Here is a 17909-nt window from a genome sequence, read left to right as displayed (position 1 = left end):
TCCACTGAAGGTGAGGTGCAAGAAGCAAGTCCAGACATTGTACCAGGGTTTAAAATCAAGCTACAACCCACTGACTTCCGAGAAATCAGACTTGTAAAAATGCCTGAAGTTGAGCTGTCAATTTTATGGACCATGGATTGTGGACAGTGAAGAGTTAAAGCTGGTCAGAGCAGCACAGCCATGCAATCAGGAATATTTGCATATTACAACCCACTCCTTGCAGCAGCTTACAAGATGCCATGTGTTCTAGTTGTCTTGTTCCCAGGTGTTGGTAATAACCACCATTTAAACTTGGAAAGATCAGAACCCTTTGGCAGGCTGGGGACCCTAGCCAAGTGATTATGGTACTGGGCTTGTAACCCCAAGATCAAGAGTTCAAATCTCACAATGGCAAACTATGAAACAATGTAACTTCATCTGAAACAGATGGAAACAGGTTTACTCAAAAGAGTATCAAGAGTTCAAATCTCCCAATAGCAAAACTATGAAATGGAAGAGACATTGAACAAATATTTTGTGCTCGCTTCGGCAGCACATATACTAAAATTGGAACGATACAGAGAAGATTAGCATGGCCCCTGCGCAAGGATGACACGCAAATTCGTGAAGCGTTCCATATTTTGCAACACTGAAACTTCTTTGGCTTGGCCTAATTAGCCAAGTGGTTATGGTACTGGGTTTGTAACCCCAAGATCAAGAGTTCAAATCTCACAATGGCAAACTATGAAACAACGTAACTTCATTTGAAACAGATGGAAACAGGTTTACTCAAAAAAGAGTATCAAGAGTTCAAATCTCACAATGGTGAAACAATGTAACTTCATCTGAAACAGATGGAAACAGGTTTACTCAAAAGAGTATCAAGAGTTCAAATCTCACAAGGGGAAACAATGTAACTTCCACTTTGGAGGTGAGAGTATCAAGAGTTCACATCTCACCATGGCAAATTATGAAACAATGTAATTTCATCTGGGCAGGGAAAGATCCAGAACCCTTTAGCTTGAATTTTGCATTTCTCGGGCGCATGTTATTGGTGGGCCCGGGAGCAGGTAGGAAATGGTCTGCCGACCGCAATCGGCTCCTGACCATGATTTCATGCTGGTTGGCCAATTAACAGTCAGCCAGCGTGAAACGCACTTGAGAAAGGCTCAGCACTGTCAGTGGGGAAGGGAAGAGGGCAGGCGCCGACTGGTACTAGAGAGCGCTTCCAGTGAGCTCCCTGCAGACCTCCAAATAAGAAAAGAAAGCACAAAAATGCTGTAAAAAATGTCCATGCAGCACAATCGAGTACCTGAAAGCAGACGTCATAAAAATGCTGTTCCCAGATATTTCTTTTCGTTTTATATCCTAATGGAGATTTTCATCCCACCCTTGGATGAGGTTTTATCAAAATGTAAAGGCTGCCTGGCTGATTGGCCCATCCGCCAACTGTAAGGTTGGATGGGCTACGAAAAATCACTTACAATTGCGCCGTTAATGTGCTTAATCACCTGCTTAATTGTTGGCGGACTCACTTCAGACTGCCACGTGTGCCCACCGAGTGAAATATTGCGCGACAATGTCGAGACGCTTGCCTGATGTCATCTTGCGTGATTTTACGCCCGTTTCAGGTTGGGCGCGCGTCTGCCTGCAGAATGTATAATTCTGGCCTTTATCTTTAACTTGACATGCTGCCTTGTACAAAAGAAAGGCCAGCTTGAACTGGTTCTGTTGCTCATCTCATGAGCCTCTAAAACAGCTGTGAAATGTAGCCCCCTGGCACATGTACACATAACAATTTGTTCCGAGCTAATTAGTTCCTAGCTCTGTACAGATAGTTACAGGTAATACAGCAATATATAACACAAGAACACCTTGTGATGCAAAGCAAAAACCAACAGCAATGTAAAAACCAAGACCCTTTAGATGATACCTAACCAGAGTTTAGGGAAGGGAATAGGTACTGAATTCTCTCATTATTTATGTTTGATCCTAAAAGAACAAGAAAAGTCAGAGTTCTAATGCAAGAATAGTCTTTTCAAACCAAGATGCATTTTGTTTGTAACTATCAGCTGAAATGAAAAAGCAATGTGACAGCTCATGCTTTATCCAGAGTCCAGCTCAATTTAGAACTATCTAGGTACCAAAACCGCAATAGAACATGGCTGATTCAACCAGACTAAAAGTGTGAATGGGGTGCACGTGTTTCTTATTATTTATTGATACATAAAACAAAATGTGCCTCCAAGTCCCGTTTCATTCCCCGTGAGGCCGAGATGTTACAAGGGTGTGCCACGTGGAATATTAATTTAAATAATAAGAAACCCTTGTTAAATAAAGGACACTGACTTGAAGTAGCTGCTAGTTTGCACCTGTGAAATCTCATTCCGTTCCATGGAAAGTCAAAGTCAACGGAGACCTCAAAAGAGACATCAACACTCTGGAGGTGTGAATAACTCTTTTCTATTATATCAGGATGGAGGATGGATCATTCAGGGGTCAATGACTGGGATATTAAAAAATGAATCACCTCAGTTATGAAACAGTGGCTAAAGGGAAGTTATGCAAGACATGAGCTAGTGCTCTAACCTTTGGAATATGCAGCTGACATGGAAAGAGGTCATGTGATACCACCTTTTATGTGAATGCTGGAATTGGGATCTAAGTAGTTAACACACAGGCTGCCACAGGGAGCAGGAGTCTCCCCACCCCCTTATCTCTCCCTATAACATTTCATATAAGTCTGCGCTCTGTTTTGCTGAGAAAATGTCTACATCCCTGCAGCTATTAGAAACTCTAATAAAAGCATTTGGATTTTCTACAACATTGATTCCAGGAGAAAAGGGGATCTACCAGCAACAACTTTAAATCAACTGCTTCTGTGAAGAAACAGCGTTTGGACACAATCAGTGAATCTATATGGGCTTTACCTTTTTATCCACATCTCACCTGGCCAAGTTTAACATCTGATATTCCTTAAAGTTGTATTTCTTTTCTGCATGCTTGGGGAGTGTATGTGTTTGCCCACAATAGTGGGAAGTAGGACATATTTATGCATTTTCACACTTTTACCTGGGTGTTTTTCAGCAAAAAAATGAACTCCTTACAGGTTTAACTCAAGAATGCCTGTCTGGCTTATTTCTTACGAGACTGCACACAGTCAAGTACATGCTGAATTGGCAATATTACATCCTTTTTAAATTCAGACCTTTGTTAAATCAACCAGGGAGTGGGAAAAGAGCGGAGTTATTTCACCCCTCCACACCTGGTCATGACACAGTTTTGAATTTTTCAGTTCATGTAGTCTCAACAGCTTCCAGAGGGAGACTTCCAGCTTCCACTGCGCATTATGTATAAGTATAAATAACTCACTTAAATCAATGGTTTCTGAAGATAAGTACAACAGAGTTTATCACCAGATCATATGGGGCAGGGAGAAAACCTGTTCATAGGCCTCTGTAATGCCATTGTAATTGGGCCCTGCAAGTCTGAAAAAATATGCTATTTTCATATAAAAAATTCATGGACCAGAATGTTTCCCTTGTCGGGCGGGCTCGCTGGGAATGGCCAATTAAGGCTCAGGGAGCTGCCTCAGGGAGATTGAAGCGCTTTTTAAAATATCTAATAAAGACAATAGAAATTTAATAAAACATGTCCCACCTCATGTGACTGTGTCACATGAGGTGGGGACATGTTTCTAATTTCAAAATTAAGTTTTTATTTAATTCATGTTAGCTTTAGGAAACTTCATCCCACTCGTAAATGAGGTTTCCTAAAAAATGTAAAGGCCGCATGGCCTTTTCACCTGCCCGCCAACCATTAGGTTGGACGGGCAGTGTAAATTTCAAGTTAATTCACTCGTTTATGGCCTTAATAGGCCTTTCAATTATTGGCAGGCATGCAGCTGGCTCCAGCGCACAGCCGTTGAATTAAATATCGCACGAGTGTGTGGAAATGTTGGGACGCACGCCTGACGTCAATGCACATCATATTACGCTCGTGCATGTTGGGCACGTGCTTGCACGCTGAAATTAAAGTCTTTGCCATGGGCTCCACAACTGCCTGTTGACAAACACTTTGAAGTTGTTTTGTAGAGCTCCCCTGGCTCTAGATCTAGGAGGCTGATTTCCTGCTTTATGTACCTTGTATGTACAATGGGTCTAAAACAAGAATTCAAGCAGTATGTGAGGAAAGGCATTAACAACATTTCCGTATAATCCTGATGTTTCTCAGAGTTTACTTCATTGCAAGTAATTAGAAAGCTCAGTATCCACCAAAGGTCATAGAATACCAGGATTTCTCTAAAGGAAGATAAAGGATGCAATTCCTGTTCAAAACAATGAGATCCATCCACTGACAGACTAGGAATACACATTAACACAACAATGCTCTTACAGTCAGAGGACCTAATGTGGAGACTCCAGCAACTTGCTGTAAAACTATTCAGAGCATGATTTTTCCAAAAGCTAACAGCGGGGGAGGAGTGTGAGCAAGGCAGCATTATTGAGAAGAGATCAGGATGAGAGTGAAGCAGGTTAGCAACACTGTGAGGAGACTGGGAGGAGTGTGAAGCAGGTCAGCATCACTGTAAGGAGACTGGGATGAGAGTGAAGCAGGTCAGCATCTCTGTGACGAGATTGGGAGGAGTGTGAAGCAGGACAGCATCACAGTGAAGAAACTGAGAGGGGAGTGCAGCAGGTCAGCATATTTTGTGGAGACAGGGAGGAGTATGAAGCAGGACAGCATCACTGAGAAGATGCCAGGAGGAAAGTGAAGCAGGTCAGCATCATTTTGTGGAGACAGGGAGAAGTGTGAAGGTTGGCATCACTGTGAGGAGACAGGGAGGAGTATGAAGCAGGACAGCATCACCGAGAAGAAGCCAGGAGGAGAGTGAAGCAGCTCAGCATCACTGTGAGGAGAACGGGAGGATTGTGAAGTACGTCGGCATCATTGTGAAGAGACCAAGAGGATTGTGAAGCCATTTAGCATCACTGTGATGAGACTGGGAGGAGAGTGAAGCAGGTCAGCATCACTATGAGGAGACTGGGAGGAGAGTGAAGCAGGTCAGCATCACTGTGAGGATCCTGGAAGGAGTGTGAAGCAGGTTATCATCATTGAGAAGAGGCTAGGAAGAGTTTGAAGCAGGGCAGCATCACTGTGAGAACAACAGCAGGAGTGTGAAGCAACACAGCATCACTGTGAGGAGAACAGGAGGAGTGTGAAGCAGGTTAGCATCACTGTGAGGAGGGCGAGAGGAGACTGAAGTAGGGCCGTATCACTGAGGGGAGACAGGGAGTAGAATGAAGCATTTCCATATCACAGTGAAGAGACAGGGAGGAGTGTGAAGCAGGTCAGCATCACTGTGAAGAGACCGGGAGGATTGTGAAGCAGGTCAGCATCACTGTGAGGAGACTGGGAGGAGTGTGAAGCAGGTCAGCATAATTGTGAGGAGACTGGGAGGAGAGTGAAACAGGTTAGCATCAATGTGAAGAAACCGAGAAGAGTGAAGCAGGTCAGCATCACTGTGAGGAGACTGGGAGGAGTGTGAAGCAGGATAGCATCACTGTGAGGACACTGGGAGGAGTGTGAATCAGGTTAGCATCACTGTGAGGAGACTGGGAGGAGTGTGAAGGAGCTTAGCATCACTGTGAAGAGACCAGAAGGAATGTGAAGCAGGACAGCATCACTGTGAAGAAACCAAGGGGAGAGTGAAGCAGGTCAGCATCACTGTGAGGAGACAGGAAGTAGAGTGAAGCAGGTCCATATCATGGTGAAGAGACAGGGAGAGTTGTGAAGCAGGTCAGCATCACTGTGAAGAGACCGAGAGGAGTGTGAAGCAGGTCAGCATCACTGTGAGGTGACTGGGAGGAGTGTGAAGCAGGACAGCATCAGTGTGAGGAGACGGGGAGGAGTCTGAATCAGGTTAGTATCACTGTAAAAGACAAGGAGGAGAGTGAAGCAGGTCACCATCTCCATGAGGAGACAGGGAGTAGAGTGAAGTAGGTCACCATCACTGTGAAGAGACCAGGAAGAGAGTGAAGTATTTCAGCATCACCTTGAGGAGACCAGGAGTGTGAAGCAGGCCAGCATCACTTGAAGAGAACTGGAGGAGCGTGAAGCTAGTCAGCTTCACTGTGAAGAGACCAGGAGGAATGTGAAGCAGGTTAGCATCAATGTGAAGAAACGGAGAAGAGTGAAGCAGGTCTGTATCACTGTGAGGAGGTGGGAGGAGTGTGAAGCAAGTCAGCATCACTGTGAGCAGACCAAGAGGAGAGTGAAGCAGGTCTGTATCACTGTGAGGAGATGGAGTAGAATGAAGCAGTATCACTGTAAAGAGACTGGGAGGAGTGTGAAGCAGGACAGCATCATTGTGAGGAGACCGGGAGTAGAGTGAAGCAGGTCCATATCATGATGAAGAGACAGGGAGAGGTGTGAAGCAGGTCAGCATCACTGTGAAGAGACCGAGGGGATTGTGAAGCAGGTCAGCATCACTGTGTGGAGACCGGGAGGAGTGTGAAGCAGTTCAGCATCACTGTGAGGAGACTGGGAGGAGTGTGAAGCAGTTCAGCATCACTGTGAAGAGAGAGGGAGGAGAGTGAAGTGTTTCAGCATCTCCTTGAGGAGACCAGGAGTGTGAATCAGGCCAGCATCACTGTGAAGAGACCGGGAGGAGTGTGAAGCAGGTCAGCATCACTGTGAGGAGACTGGGAGGAGTGTGAAGCAGGGCAGCATCACTGAGAGCAGACCGAGAGGAGAGTGAAGCAGGTCAGCATCACTGTGAGGAGACAGGGATTAGTGTGAAGCAGGACAGCATCACTGTGAGGAGATTGGGAGGAGAGTGAGGCAGGTCACCATCACTGTGAAGAGACCAGGAGGAGAGTGAATTATTTCAGCATCACCTTGAGGAGAGCAGGAGTGTGAAGCAGGCCAGCATCACTGTGAAGAGACCGGGAGGAATGTGAAGCAGGTTAGCATCACTGTGAAGAAACCGAGAAGAGTGAAGCAGGTCAGCATCACTGTGAGGAGACTAGAAGGAGTGTGAAGCAGGTCATCATCACTGTGAAGAGACCAGGCGGAGTGTGAAGCAGGTTAGCATCACTGGGAGCAGACCGGGAGGAGAATGAGGCAGGTCAGCATCAGTGTGAGGAGACTGGGAGGAGTCTGAAGCAGGTTAGTATCACTGTAAAAGACAAGGAGGAGAGTGATACAGGTCACCATCTCCATGAGGAGAAAGGGAGGAGAGTGAAGCTAGTCAGCTTCACTGTGAAGAGACCAGGAGGAATGTGAAGCAGGTTAGCATCAATGTGAAGAAACGGAGAAGAGTAAAGCAGGTCTGTATCACTGTGAGGAGATGGAGTAGAATGAAGCAGTATCACTGTAAAGAGACTGGGAGGAGAGTGAAGCAGGTCAGCATCACTGTGAAGAGACCGAAAGGAGTTTGAAGCAGGTCAGCAACACTGTGAGGAGACTGGAAGGAGTGTGAAGCAGGACAGCATCACTGTGAGGAGACAGGGAGTAGAGTGAAGCAGGTACATATCATGGTGAAGAGACAGGGAGGAGTGCGAAGCAGGACAGCATCACCTTGAGGAGACGGGGGAGTGTGAAGCAGGTCAGCATCAGGTGGAGGGGACCTGGAGAAGTGTGAAGCAAGTCACCATGACTGTGAGGAAACTGAGAGGAGAGTGAAGGAGGTCTGTATCACTGTGAGGAGACAGGGTGTAGAATGAAGACGTATCACTGCAAAGAGACAGGGAGGGTTGTGAAGCAGTTCAGCATCACTGTGAGGAGACTGGGAGGAGTGTGAAGCAGCTTAGCATCACTGAACAGACCAGGAGGAGTGTGAAGCAGGACAGCATCACTGTGAGGAGACCGGGAGGAGTGTGAAGCAGGTCTGTATCACTGTGAGGAGACAGGGAGTAGAATGAAGCAGGTCCATATCATGGTGAAGAGACAGGGAGAGGTGTGAAGCAGGTCAGCATCAATGTGAGGAGACAGGGAGGAGTGTGAAGCAGGTTAGCATCACTGTGTGGAGACAGGGAGGAGTGTGAAGCAGGTTAGCATCACTGTGTGGAGACTGGGAGGAGTGTGAAGCAGTTCAGCATCACTGTGAAGAGACCAGGAAGAGTGTGAAGCAGGTCAGTATCACTGTAAGGAGACTGGAAGGAGTGTGAAGCAGGACAGCATCACTGTGAGGAGACTGGGAAGGGTGAGAAGCAGGTCAGCATCAATGTGAGGTGAGCGGGAGAAGTGTGAAGCAAGTCAGCGTCAGTGTGAAGAGACTGAGAGGAGAGTGAAGCAGGTCAGCATCACTGTGAGGAGACCGGGAGAAGAGTGAAGCAGGTCAGCAACACTGTGAAGCGACCGAGAGGAGTGTGAATCATGTCAGCATCACTGTGAAGAAACAAAGAGGAGAGTGAAGCAGGTCAGCATCACTGTGAGGAGACCGGGAGGAGTGTGAAGCAGGTCTGTATCACTGTGAGGAGACAGGGTGTAGAGTGAAGCAGGTCCATGTCATGGTGATGAGACAGGGAGAGGGGTGAAGCAGGTCAGCATCACTGTGAGGAGACAGGGAGGAGTGTGAAGCAGGTTAGCATCACTGTGAAGAGAGCAGGAGGAGAGTGAAGTAGTACACTATCACTGTTAAAAGACCAGGAGGAGAGTGATGTATTTCAGCATCACCTTGAGGAGACCTGGAGTGTGAAGCAGGCCAGCATCACTGTGAAGAGACCGGGAGGATTGTGAAGCTAGTCAGCTTCACTATGAAGAGACCAGGAATAATATGAAGCAGGTTAGCATCAATGTGAAGAAACCGAGAAGAGTGAAGCAGGTCAGCCTCACTGTGAGGAGACTGGGAGGAGTGTGAAGCATTTCAGCATCACTGTGAGGAGACCGGGAGTAGTTGATGCAGGTCAGCATCACTGTGAGGAGACCGGGAGTAGTTGATGCAGGTTAGCATCAGCTTGAGGAGACCTGGAGAAGTGTGAAGCAAGTCACCATAACTGTGAGGAGACTGAGTGGAGAGTGAAGGAGGTCTGTATCACTGTGAGGAGACAGGAAGTAGAATGAAGCAGTATCACTGTAAAGAGACAGGGAGGGGTGTGAAGCAGCTTAGCATCACTGGGAAGAGACCAGGAGGAGTGTGAAGCACTACAGCATCACTGTGAAGAAACCAAGGGGAGAGTGAAGCAGGACAGCATCACTGTGAGGAGACCGGGTGGACTGTGAAGCAGGTCTGTATCACTGTGAGGAAACAGGGAGTATAGTGAAGCAGGTCCATATCATGGTGAAGAGACAGGGAGAAGTGTGAAGCAGGTCAGCATCACTGTGAGGAGACTGGGAGGAGTGTGAAGCAGGTCAGCATCACTGTGAAGAGACCGGGAGGATTGTGAAGCTGGTCAGCTTTACTATGAAGAGACCGGGAGGAGTGTGAAGCAGGTCAGCATCACTGTGAGGAGAGAGGGAGGAGAGTGAAGTAGGTCACCATCACTGTGAAGAGACCAGGAGGAGAGTGACGTATTTCAGCATCACCTTGAGGAGACCAGGAGTGTAAAGCAGGCCAGCATCACTGTGAAGAGACCGGGAGGAGAGTGAAGCAGGTTATCATCACTCTGAGCAGACCGGGAGGAGTGTGAATCAGGTCATCATCACTGTGAAGAGTCCAGGAGGAGTGTGAATCAGGTAACCATCACTGTGAAGAGATCAGGAGGAGGGTGACGTATTTCAGCATCACCTTGAGGAGAGCAGGAATGTGAAGCAGGCCAGCATCACTGTGAAGAGACCGGGAGGATTGTGAAGCAGGTTGGCATCAATGTGACGAAACCGAGAAGAGTGAAGCAGCTCAGCATCACTGTGAGGAGACAGGGAGTAGAGTGAAGCTGGTCCACATCAAGGTGAAGAGACAGGGAGGGTGTGAAGCTGATCAGCATCACTGTGAGGAGACTGGGAGGAATGTGAATCAGGACAGCATCACTGTGAGCAGACCGGGAGGAGTGTGAAGCAGGTCAGCATCACTGTGAGGAGACCAGGAGGAGTGTGAAGCAGGTCATTGTCACTATGAAGAGACCGAGAGGAGAGTGAAGCAGGTCAGCATCACTGTGAAGAGACCGGGAGGAGTGTGACTCAGGTCATCATCACTGTGAAGAGACCGGGAGGATTGTGAAGCAGATCAGCATCACTGTGAAGAGACCAGGAGGAGTGTGAAGCAGGACAGCATCACTGTGAAGAGACCGGGAGGATTGTGAAGCTGGTCAGCTTCACTATGAAGAGACCAGGAGGAATATGAAGCAGGTTAGCATCAATGTGAAGAAACCGAGAAGAGTGAAGCAGGTCAGCATCACTGTGAGGAGACTGGGAGGAGTGTGAAGCATTTCAGCATCACTGTGAGGAGACCGGGAGTAGTTGATGCAGGTCAGCATCACTGTGAGGAGACCGGGAGTAGTTGATGCAGGTTAGCATCAGCTTGAGGAGACCTGGAGAAGTGTGAAGCAAGTCACCATAACTGTGAGGAGACTGAGTGGAGAGTGAAGGAGGTCTGTATCACTGTGAGGAGACAGGAAGTAGAATGAAGCAGTATCACTGTAAAGAGACAGGGAGGGGTGTGAAGCAGCTTAGCATCACTGGGAAGAGACCAGGAGGAGTGTGAAGCACTACAGCATCACTGTGAAGAAACCAAGGGGAGAGTGAAGCAGGACAGCATCACTGTGAGGAGACCGGGTGGACTGTGAAGCAGGTCTGTTTTACTGTGAGGAAACAGGGAGTATAGTGAAGCAGGTCCATATCATGGTGAAGAGACAGGGAGAAGTGTGAAGCAGGTCAGCATCACTGTGAGGAGACTGGGAGGAGTGTGAAGCAGGTCAGCATCACTGTGAAGAGACCGGGAGGAGTGTGAAGCAGGTCAGCATCACTGTGAAGAGACCGGGAGGATTGTGAAGCTGGTCAGCTTTACTATGAAGAGACCAGGAGGAGTGTGAAGCAGGTCAGCATCACTGTGAGGAGAGAGGGAGGAGAGTGAAGTAGGTCACCATCACTGTGAAGAGACCAGGAGGAGAGTGACGTATTTCAGCATCACCTTGAGGAGACCAGGAGTGTAAAGCAGGCCAGCATCACTGTGAAGAGACCGGGAGGAGTGTGAAGCAGGTTATCATCACTCTGAGCAGACCGGGAGGAGTGTGAATCAGGTCATCATCACTGTGAAGAGTCCAGGAGGAGTGTGAATCAGGTAATCATCACTGTGAAGAGACCAGGAGGAGCGTGAATCAGGTAATCATCACTGTGAAGAGACCAGGAGGAGCGTGAAGCAGGTCAGAATCACCATGAGGAGACAGGGAGGAGAGTGAAGTAGATCAACATCACTGTGAAGAGACCAGGAGGAGGGTGACGTATTTCAGCATCACCTTGAGGAGAGCAGGAATGTGAAGCAGGCCAGCATCACTGTGAAGAGACCGGGAGGATTGTGAAGCAGGTAGCATCAATGTGAAGAAACCGAGAAGAGTGAAGCAGCTCAGCATCACTGTGAGGAGACAGGGAGTAGAGTGAAGCTGGTCCACATCAAGGTGAAGAGACAGGGAGGGTGTGAAGCTGATCAGCATCACTGTGAGGAGACTGGGAGGAATGTGAATCAGGACAGCATCACTGTGAGCAGACCGGGAGGAGTGTGAAGCAGGTCAGCATCACTGTGAGGAGACCAGGAGGAGTGTGAAGCAGGTCATTGTCACTATGAAGAGACCGAGAGGAGAGTGAAGCAGGTCAGCATCACTGTGAAGAGACCGGGAGGAGTGTGACTCAGGTCACCATCACTGTGAAGAGACCGGGAGGATTGTGAAGCAGATCAGCATCACTGTGAAGAGCCCAGGAGGAGTGTGAAGCAGGACAGCATCACTGTGAGGAGACAGGGAGTAGAGTGAAGGTGGTCTATATCATGGTGAAGAGACAGGGAGGGATGTGAAGCAGGTCAGCATCACTGTGAGGAGACCGGGAGGAGAGTGAAGCAGTTCAGCCTCACTGTGAGGAGACTGGGAGGAGTGTGAAGCAGCTTAGCATCACTGTGAAGAGACCAGGAGGAGTGTGAAGCAGGACAGCATCACTGTGAGCAGACCGAGAGGAGAGTGAAGCAGGTCAGCATCACTGTGAAGAGACTGGGGTGACTATGAAGTAGGACAGCATCACTGTGAGGAGACAGGAAGTAGAGTGAAGCAGGTCCATATCATGGTGAAGAGACAGGGAGGGGTGTGAAGCAGGTCATCATCACTGTGAAGAGACCAGGCGGAATGTGAAGCAGGTCATCATCACTGTGAGGAGACCGGGAGGAGTGCGAAGCAGGACAGCATCACGTTGAGGAGACGGGGGAGTGTGAAGCAGGTCAGCATCACTGTGAGGAGACCGGGAGGTTTGTGAAGCAGGTCTGTTTCACTGTGAGGAGACAGGTAGTAGAGTGAAGCAGGTCATATCACGGTGAAGAGACAAGGAGGGGTGTGAAGCAGGTTAGCATCACTGTGAGGAGAGCAGGAGGAGTGTGAAGCAGGACATCATGACTGTGAAGAAATTAAGGGGAGCGTGAAGCAGGTCAGCATCACTGCAAGGAGACCAGGAGGAGAGTGAAGTAGGTCACCATCAGCGTGAAGTGACCAGGAGGAGAGTGAAGTAGGTCACCATCAGTGTGAAGAGACAAGGAGGAGAGTGAAGTGTTTCAGCATCACCTTGAGGAGACCAGGAGTGTGAAGCAGGCCAGCATCACTGTGAATAGACCGGGAGGATTGTGAAGCAGGTCAGCATCACTGTGAGGAGACCAGCAGGAGCGTGAAGCAAGTCAGCATCACTGTGAAGAGACAGGGAGGAGAGTGAAGTAGGTCACCATCACTGTGAAGAGACCAGGAGGAGAGTGAAGTATTTCAGCATAACCTTGAGGAGACCAGTAGTGTAAAGCAGGCCAGCATCACTGTGAAGAGACCGGGAGGAGTGTGAAGCAGGTTATCATCACTCTGAGCAGACCGGGACGAGTGTGAATCAGGTCACCATCACTGTGAAGAGACCAGGAGGAGCGTGAAGCAGGTCAGAATCACCATGAGGAGACAGGGAGGAGAGTGAAGTAGATCAACATCACTGTGAAGAGATCAGGAGGAGGGTGACGTATTTCAGCATCACCTTGAGGAGAGCAGGAATGTGAAGCAGGCCAGCATCACTGTGAAGAGACCGGGAGGATTGTGAAGCAGGTTGGCATCAATGTGACGAAACCGAGAAGAGTGAAGCAGCTCAGCATCACTGTGAGGAGACAGGGAGTAGAGTGAAGCTGGTCCACATCAAGGTGAAGAGACAGGGAGGGTGTGAAGCTGATCAGCATCACTGTGAGGAGACTGGGAGGAATGTGAATCAGGACAGCATCACTGTGAGCAGACCAGGAGGAGTGTGAAGCAGGTCAGCATCACTGTGAGGAGACCAGGAGGAGTGTGAAGCAGGTCATTGTCACTATGAAGAGACCGAGAGGAGAGTGAAGCAGGTCAGCATCACTGTGAAGAGACCGGGAGGAGTGTGACTCAGGTCATCATCACTGTGAAGAGACCAGGAGGAGTGTGAAGCAGGTCAGCATCACTGTGAGGAGAGAGGGAGGAGAGTGAAGTAGGTTATCATCACTCTGAGCAGACCGGGAGGAGTGTGAATCAGGTCATCATCACTGTGAAGAGTCCAGGAGGAGTGTGAATCAGGTAATCATCACTGTGAAGAGACCAGGAGGAGCGTGAATCAGGTAATCATCACTGTGAAGAGACCAGGAGGAGCGTGAAGCAGGTCAGAATCACCATGAGGAGACAGGGAGGAGAGTGAAGTAGATCAACATCACTGTGAAGAGACCAGGAGGAGGGTGACGTATTTCAGCATCACCTTGAGGAGAGCAGGAATGTGAAGCAGGCCAGCATCACTGTGAAGAGACCGGGAGGATTGTGAAGCAGGTGAGCATCAATGTGAAGAAACCGAGAAGAGTGAAGCAGCTCAGCATCACTGTGAGGAGACAGGGAGTAGAGTGAAGCTGGTCCACATCAAGGTGAAGAGACAGGGAGGGTGTGAAGCTGATCAGCATCACTGTGAGGAGACTGGGAGGAATGTGAATCAGGACAGCATCACTGTGAGCAGACCGGGAGGAGTGTGAAGCAGGTCAGCATCACTGTGAGGAGACCAGGAGGAGTGTGAAGCAGGTCATTGTCACTATGAAGAGACCGAGAGGAGAGTGAAGCAGGTCAGCATCACTGTGAAGAGACCGGGAGGAGTGTGACTCAGGTCATCATCACTGTGAAGAGACCGGGAGGATTGTGAAGCAGATCAGCATCACTGTGAAGAGCCCAGGAGGAGTGTGAAGCAGGACAGCATCACTGTGAGGAGACAGGGAGTAGAGTGAAGGTGGTCTATATCATGGTGAAGAGACAGGGAGGGATGTGAAGCAGGTCAGCATCACTGTGAGGAGACCGGGAGGAGAGTGAAGCAGTTCAGCCTCACTGTGAGGAGACTGGGAGGAGTGTGAAGCAGCTTAGCATCACTGTGAAGAGACCAGGAGGAGTGTGAAGCAGGACAGCATCACTGTGAGCAGACCGAGAGGAGAGTGAAGCAGGTCAGCATCACTGTGAAGAGACTGGGGTGACTATGAAGTAGGACAGCATCACTGTGAGGAGACAGGAAGTAGAGTGAAGCAGGTCCATATCATGGTGAAGAGACAGGGAGGGGTGTGAAGCAGGTCATCATCACTGTGAAGAGACCAGGCGGAATGTGAAGCGGGTCATCATCACTGTGAGGAGACCGGGAGGAGTGCGAAGCAGGACAGCATCACGTTGAGGAGACGGGGGAGTGTGAAGCAGGTCAGCATCACTGTGAGGAGACCGGGAGGTTTGTGAAGCAGGTCTGTTTCACTGTGAGGAGACAGGTAGTAGAGTGAAGCAGGTCATATCATGGTGAAGAGACAAGGAGGGGTGTGAAGCAGGTTAGCATCACTGTGAGGAGAGCAGGAGGAGTGTGAAGCAGGACATCATGACTGTGAAGAAATTAAGGGGAGCGTGAAGCAGGTCAGCATCACTGCAAGGAGACCAGGAGGAGAGTGAAGTAGGTCACCATCAGCGTGAAGTGACCAGGAGGAGAGTGAAGTAGGTCACCATCAGTGTGAAGAGACAAGAAGGAGAGTGAAGTGTTTCAGCATCACCTTGAGGAGACCAGGAGTGTGAAGCAGGCCAGCATCACTGTGAATAGACCGGGAGGATTGTGAAGCAGGTCAGCATCACTGTGAGGAGACCAGCAGGAGCGTGAAGTAAGTCAGCATCACTGTGAAGAGACAGGGAGGAGAGTGAAGTAGGTCACCATCACTGTGAAGAGTCCAGGAGGACAGTGAAGTATTTCAGCATCACCTTGAGGAGACCAGGAGTGTAAAGCAGGCCAGCATCACTGTGAAGAGACCGGGAGGAGAGTGAAGCAGGTTATCATCACTCTGAGCAGACCGGGAGGAGTGTGAATCAGGTCATCATCACTGTGAAGAGTCCAGGAGGAGTGTGAATCAGGTAACCATCACTGTGATGAGATCAGGAGGAGGGTGACGTATTTCAGCATCACCTTGAGGAGAGCAGGAATGTGAAGCAGGCCAGCATCACTGTGAAGAGACCGGGAGGATTGTGAAGCAGGTTGGCATCAATGTGACGAAACCGAGAAGAGTGAAGCAGCTCAGCATCACTGTGAGGAGACAGGGAGTAGAGTGAAGCTGGTCCACATCAAGGTGAAGAGACAGGGAGGGTGTGAAGCTGATCAGCATCACTGTGAGGAGACTGGGAGGAATGTGAATCAGGACAGCATCACTGTGAGCAGACCGGGAGGAGTGTGAAGCAGGTCAGCATCACTGTGAGGAGACCAGGAGGAGTGTGAAGCAGGTCATTGTCACTATGAAGAGACCGAGAGGAGAGTGAAGCAGGTCAGCATCACTGTGAAGAGACCGGGAGGAGTGTGACTCAGGTCATCATCACTGTGAAGAGACCGGGAGGATTGTGAAGCAGATCAGCATCACTGTGAAGAGACCAGGAGGAGTGTGAAGCAGGACAGCATCACTGTGAAGAGACCGGGAGGATTGTGAAGCTGGTCAGCTTCACTATGAAGAGACCAGGAGGAATATGAAGCAGGTTAGCATCAATGTGAAGAAACCGAGAAGAGTGAAGCAGGTCAGCATCACTGTGAGGAGACTGGGAGGAGTGTGAAGCATTTCAGCATCACTGTGAGGAGACCGGGAGTAGTTGATGCAGGTCAGCATCACTGTGAGGAGACCGGGAGTAGTTGATGCAGGTTAGCATCAGCTTGAGGAGACCTGGAGAAGTGTGAAGCAAGTCACCATAACTGTGAGGAGACTGAGTGGAGAGTGAAGGAGGTCTGTATCACTGTGAGGAGACAGGAAGTAGAATGAAGCAGTATCACTGTAAAGAGACAGGGAGGGGTGTGAAGCAGCTTAGCATCACTGGGAAGAGACCAGGAGGAGTGTGAAGCACTACAGCATCACTGTGAAGAAACCAAGGGGAGAGTGAAGCAGGACAGCATCACTGTGAGGAGACCGGGTGGACTGTGAAGCAGGTCTGTTTTACTGTGAGGAAACAGGGAGTATAGTGAAGCAGGTCCATATCATGGTGAAGAGACAGGGAGAAGTGTGAAGCAGGTCAGCATCACTGTGAGGAGACTGGGAGGAGTGTGAAGCAGGTCAGCATCACTGTGAAGAGACCGGGAGGAGTGTGAAGCAGGTCAGCATCACTGTGAAGAGACCGGGAGGATTGTGAAGCTGGTCAGCTTTACTATGAAGAGACCAGGAGGAGTGTGAAGCAGGTCAGCATCACTGTGAGGAGAGAGGGAGGAGAGTGAAGTAGGTCACCATCACTGTGAAGAGACCAGGAGGAGAGTGACGTATTTCAGCATCACCTTGAGGAGACCAGGAGTGTAAAGCAGGCCAGCATCACTGTGAAGAGACCGGGAGGAGTGTGAAGCAGGTTATCATCACTCTGAGCAGACCGGGAGGAGTGTGAATCAGGTCATCATCACTGTGAAGAGTCCAGGAGGAGTGTGAATCAGGTAATCATCACTGTGAAGAGACCAGGAGGAGCGTGAATCAGGTAATCATCACTGTGAAGAGACCAGGAGGAGCGTGAAGCAGGTCAGAATCACCATGAGGAGACAGGGAGGAGAGTGAAGTAGATCAACATCACTGTGAAGAGACCAGGAGGAGGGTGACGTATTTCAGCATCACCTTGAGGAGAGCAGGAATGTGAAGCAGGCCAGCATCACTGTGAAGAGACCGGGAGGATTGTGAAGCAGGTTAGCATCAATGTGAAGAAACCGAGAAGAGTGAAGCAGCTCAGCATCACTGTGAGGAGACAGGGAGTAGAGTGAAGCTGGTCCACATCAAGGTGAAGAGACAGGGAGGGTGTGAAGCTGATCAGCATCACTGTGAGGAGACTGGGAGGAATGTGAATCAGGACAGCATCACTGTGAGCAGACCGGGAGGAGTGTGAAGCAGGTCAGCATCACTGTGAGGAGACCAGGAGGAGTGTGAAGCAGGTCATTGTCACTATGAAGAGACCGAGAGGAGAGTGAAGCAGGTCAGCATCACTGTGAAGAGACCGGAGGAGTGTGACTCAGGTCATCATCACTGTGAAGAGACCGGGAGGATTGTGAAGCAGATCAGCATCACTGTGAAGAGCCCAGGAGGAGTGTGAAGCAGGACAGCATCACTGTGAGGAGACAGGGAGTAGAGTGAAGGTGGTCTATATCATGGTGAAGAGACAGGGAGGGATGTGAAGCAGGTCAGCATCACTGTGAGGAGACCGGGAGGAGAGTGAAGCAGTTCAGCCTCACTGTGAGGAGACTGGGAGGAGTATGAAGCAGCTTAGCATCACTGTGAAGAGACCAGGAGGAGTGTGAAGCAGGACAGCATC

At 49.3% G+C, this 17909-nt stretch overlaps 1 non-coding gene across 1 annotated transcript; it reads left to right on the top strand.

Moving 5' to 3' along the window:
* Positions 1–516: 516 nt before the first annotated feature.
* Positions 517–623, top strand: LOC121277575. The gene has a single exon (XR_005942934.1). It is a non-coding gene; the product is annotated as a U6 spliceosomal RNA (small nuclear RNA).
* The last annotated feature ends 17286 nt before the right edge of the window (positions 624–17909 follow it).

This window comes from Carcharodon carcharias, chromosome 4 (assembly GCF_017639515.1).
Source record: "Carcharodon carcharias isolate sCarCar2 chromosome 4, sCarCar2.pri, whole genome shotgun sequence".
NCBI lineage: Eukaryota > Metazoa > Chordata > Chondrichthyes > Lamniformes > Lamnidae > Carcharodon > Carcharodon carcharias.
The sequence above is the reverse complement of the archived record's forward strand: the minus strand, read 5'-3'. Positions and strand labels throughout refer to the sequence as shown.